The sequence below is a fragment of the Anarrhichthys ocellatus genome, unplaced genomic scaffold (assembly GCF_004355925.1).
Source record: "Anarrhichthys ocellatus isolate YVR2014 unplaced genomic scaffold, GSC_Weel_1.0 scaffold100, whole genome shotgun sequence".
NCBI lineage: Eukaryota > Metazoa > Chordata > Actinopteri > Perciformes > Anarhichadidae > Anarrhichthys > Anarrhichthys ocellatus.
Genome location: NW_022280130.1, coordinates 576,281 through 581,118, shown reverse-complemented (window position 1 = coordinate 581,118; position 4,838 = coordinate 576,281). Strand labels below are relative to the sequence as shown.

The following is a 4,838-nucleotide window of genomic DNA, read 5'->3' as shown; positions in this document are numbered from 1 at the left end:
GGGGGGTTGGAAAATGTCAACATATCGCCCAAAGCTACAGCACTATCACTGTTGGGATGAGGGAGAGACATTTATTGTCTTGTTTTTTCTGTAGTTTGACTTCCTGACAGCAAGGAGACATACTGTATGGGAATAGAGGGAACGCACGAGAGCTCAATCGTGATCTGGAAAACATTATTTTCTTTTGGTGATTTGGGTAACCCAACCTTTAAAGTTGCTATTCTGTGACCAATAATATTAGAATTGTGAATTCTACTGCTTTTACTGCATCCAGTAAATAATACAGAAACATCAGAAGCTCCTCTGAAGCATGTGGAACTCAGCCAACAGTAACAAAAACCTCAAATGATGCCGTCCTCCTGGGGCCAACTAGTCGCAAATATGTTCCCACGTTGTCTATATTTGATTCATGTCCTGCTTAAAAAGTACCCGAAAGACTTCAAAGCAGATGGAATCAAGCAGAAATGAAGCCAATGTGCTCTTGTTTTGGCCATGACCGTGAGCCAATGGGTAATTATTGAAAAATGCCACAACATAATGGTGAGACTCTGTCCGAAAGGATCATCTGTGCGGTCAGCAGCGTCTTGAGATTTCACACCAGACAAGGCAGACAGAATCCATCAAAGACAGAGAAGCAATCACTGTCCTCTTCGAGTTTTAATCACGGCGGACGATTACAGAGGAGAGCTGTGGACCAAATTACCACCACACAGACTACAAAGCCCCAGCCTTCAGAGAATCGCCTCATCTCCCTCATTCTATTGTCACTCTCCCTCTCTGTCTTTATTCTCCCTCTGTGTTTTCTCTATCTCTCTCTCTCTCCATCTCTTTATTGTCCTCTGCCGTCTCCCTCCAGAGTAGAATAATGCATGCTGCTGTTTTTTCCTGCATCCGACAAAGAAAATCTTGGCGCAAAGACTTGTGTAATCCCTCCAAAGCAAATAGGAATAAAGCTTGCAGTCGCATCTCGCTCTCAGAGGACTGAACCATAACTCTGCAGTGTGATGTGTTGACACAAGTTTATTTTATGGAGGAAAATCCAGCCAGTAACACTGTCAGCACTGTTTTAAAAGAAGAATTACTAGTGATGCAGCTTTCCTTCTGCATCCATTCTTTTTTCATTGATTGATGAATGTAAAGAAATAGACACCATCACAGTGTGTATCCAGTATGTAGAAATGAATATGATTGTTTTATATCAGTTCCAGTTACCAGTTCTTAAACATTTGATACTGAATAATCCTACCTACCTGGTGGAACAGTTGCGTAGCTCACCAAACCAACTAACGAAGCTTGTTTGCTAATTTAGATATGACTCGCTTAGTTTAGACTTAACATTATGTAAAATGGAGTATATAGTCAATATTTCTTATCTGACATGATTTAGAAATGATGTACACCTGGAAGAGTTTAATTAACATTTAAAAAATGTTTATCACTTAAGTTTTAATTGTGCAACACAATTTAGTAAATCATCAGTTTAAAAAGCTAACTTACAATTCTTGACCAGACGGGTATCGTTTCAAATGTTTCTACTCGAGTGCCAAAACCGTACTTTTGACACCATGTATGTTTTAATGCACCACCCTTTATTCTTTCAATGAACACAGCAAGTATTCAGTTACGTACTAATGTTGTTACGTACTAATATTGTTATGTACTAAGATTAGTCACGTGCTAAAGTTAGTTACGCACTAAAGTTAGTTACGTACTAATGTTAGTTACGTACTATCATAGATACTTACATCATCGTTCGTACTTACATCGTTACGTACTAATGTTAGTTCGTGGTAAAGTTAGTTACATACCAATGTTAGTTACGCACTAATGTTAGTTACGTACTAATGTTAGTTACGTGCTAATGTTAGTTACTTACTATCATAGATACGTACTATCATCATTCGTACTATCATCGTTCGTACTTACATCCTTACGTACTAACGTTAGTTACGTACTAATGTTAGTTACGTGCTAATGTTAGTTACGTACTATCATAGATACGTACTTACATAGTTCTTACGTCGTTTTTTTTCAATCAGTACGGCATTCTTCACCACAAAGTAACTGCTGGGATTTTATTGAACATCTCAGATTTATATGACATACCAGCTCAAAATATCTGCCAGCAGGATTTTGCTGTGGGGAGAGAACAGAGCAGAGTGGACAGCCAGCTGTGATCTCTATTCCGTTCACAGCTCTTCATTACACACTGCAGCACCACGCAGGAAGGTTCACCATCTGGCTACTTATCTCCCTTTCATTCTCTCCACATCTATTTGTTTCCCTCCACCTTGTTGTCTCTGCCTCTTGTTTAAGAGAAAGATCGAGAATAAATGAGAAAGAGAGGGAGAAATAACAAAGCGAGAAGGAAAGAGAGGAAGAGAATAAGGAGGCAATGAGAGAGAGAACGAAGAAGAGAGGGCAGATAGAAGAAAGACAATTGGAAAAAAAATAAGTCAGAAGAAAAGATAAGAGAAAGAAATAGATCCCGAAAAAGAAACAGAAGAAACATTGTCTCTATCTTTTTTCTAATTCCCTCGCCCTCCCTCGCTCCCTAATGAAGTTATCTTTCTCCCTCCGTCACGATTCTCTCCAGTCAGGGTTTCCTTCAGATAAACAAGACTTGGCAGCAAGAAAACCTGAAAGTGAAAAAGAAAACTTCTGCAGAACCTGCTGGGAAAAGAGAAAGGCTATGTCTTCATTTCCTTTCTACCATGTGGAGTGCTTCATCCTCATGTGAAGGATAGTGTCATGTCTGCTCCGTAATGTCTTCATTGTCAGTTTTAAGTGTCAGGTAATTAGGGAGACAACATTAAATTGCAATGTCTTCCCCACCTGCAGCTTGACTGATTTTTTGTAATGCCGTTTCCAATACTTTGGGATTAAAGGTGCCAATAGCTGTTTCTGTGGTGGATAAGAAAAAGCTCCTGCTCACCTCTTCACCTGCGTGCACCCGGGTTCGATTCCCAGCCGTGGCCGCTCCGTGTTAGCAGCAGCAGCGTTAAGGGTGGGAAGCTGTTGAGGGATCATGTATGCCTCACTACTGATTGGTCGGGACATCAGTGTGATGATGTTGAATTGTTAAGACTACAAAAGATGAACCAGGTTCAACTTGTTTGACTGCATTGTTTTGCCATTCAAACTAATACAAAATTTTAATAAATTCATAAAAAAAAAAGATTCTTTAAGCTGTGGTGAGTGAATCCACCATCCACTCAAAGTAAAGCACACAGCTCGGACCACAACCCATGGCCACGAACAAAGCCACCCACACTACAGCACAGGGTGCCGTACTTTTCTCTCACATATTGGGGCAAATAAAAGCAATCTGATGCCTGAAGTATTTTGACATTTCATTTCCACCAGTCCGTGGGTCATTTGGTACTGGGCCGCACAGAAAGAATAAATAACTTGCATTATTTCCATTTCATTGATTATCAGAGTCTGAAAGATGTTTTATTTTGAAAAATGACCGGATTCTCTCCCAATTACATCCGCCTGTGCCTCTTGACACATGTCAAGACGCTTGTCTCGGTCACGTGATACGTTACCTCAAAAGTTAAGCCCACAAGCTAGACAAAATGAGTAAAAAACAAATGTCTTTGGAGAGCTTCTTTGCACAGATTCAGCGTTGTGGTGAGTTTTAATTTTTATGCATTTTATATTTGTTTTCATGCCGGTCGTATCATTTTATTTCGTCGTGTTTTTCCGCCACACCTTGAAGGCCGGTCCGTGAAAATATTGTCTGACATGAAACTGGTCCGTGGCGCAAAAAAGGTTGGGGACCTCTGATATAGTGGACAAGGACCACACTTCCCACATGCCTCGACACACTGATTTATGCCTTCAAATAAATCAAACCAAAGCTCCAAAATGTAAAAATATCAATAGATTCACCTAACACTGAACATCACATATACTGTACAGCAAAAAAACAACAAGAAGATGCCCACATTCCCATGAAAGGTCCAAAGGAAAAGAGGAAATAAAGCTGGCAGAAGTGCAAAACTTCATTCACATTTCCCTTTTGTAAACTATAAATTCTACAATACAACATATTTACTCCTATAGAAATACATGAACACAACTTAAGAAAGCGTAGGAGAAGTGGGAGGTATCCAGCCTGTTATCACTCCCGAAGTGTCAAACTATGAAGCTCTACGGGAGGGAAGCAGGAAGTCAGGTGACATCGTGTGCAGAGCGATGGCGTCAGCTTAGGGAGGAGGTCGGAGTGGATATATTGGATGGAACTCTTCTCCCAGGAGACAAAGAAAGAAAATAATCAATGGTGACTTATTTTAGTTACTTTTAGTTATTATTTTAATGTATGACATTGCATACGTAACGTAGCCTCCTTAACTATGTAAATATTTTTTTTTACTAATTTTAACCCAAAACAGAGTTGTTTCCTTTGAACACAAGTTTATTTTGAAAAGTCAGTGACCTTGATACCTGAGGGGCCAGTAGAGCCTCACAGTCGACGAGTTGGGGGCGAGAACTTGTTGATATGTCATACTGGAAGTTTAAAATGTACCTTTCAAAATAAAAGTTCCAATAAAATCCACGTACAAGTTTTGCAGGGATTTATAATACACTATTTTTAATTTGGTGCGACAACAAACACACTTCTACGCTAACAGTCTGGCTATGACCAGTAAGTAGACCTGGGGTCAGATTAACTGTAGCTGGTAGATGGCTGGTGTAACATTGTGACCCTAACTCCAATTCTCCTGTCCCCTCTCTGTCTGTTTGTCAGTGTTAGCTGTAACCTTTGTTTGTCCTTGCCAGGTGTTGGTGTGTGTGTGTGTGTGTGTGTGTGTGTGTGTGTGTGTGTGTGT

At 40.0% G+C, this 4,838-nt stretch overlaps 1 protein-coding gene across 1 annotated transcript in view; it reads left to right on the top strand.

The window, feature by feature from the left end:
• The window catches only part of klhdc8a (kelch domain containing 8A), a 32,701-nt gene that overhangs the window by 25,887 nt on the left and 1,976 nt on the right, over positions 1-4,838 (top strand). The window lies entirely within an intron of this gene.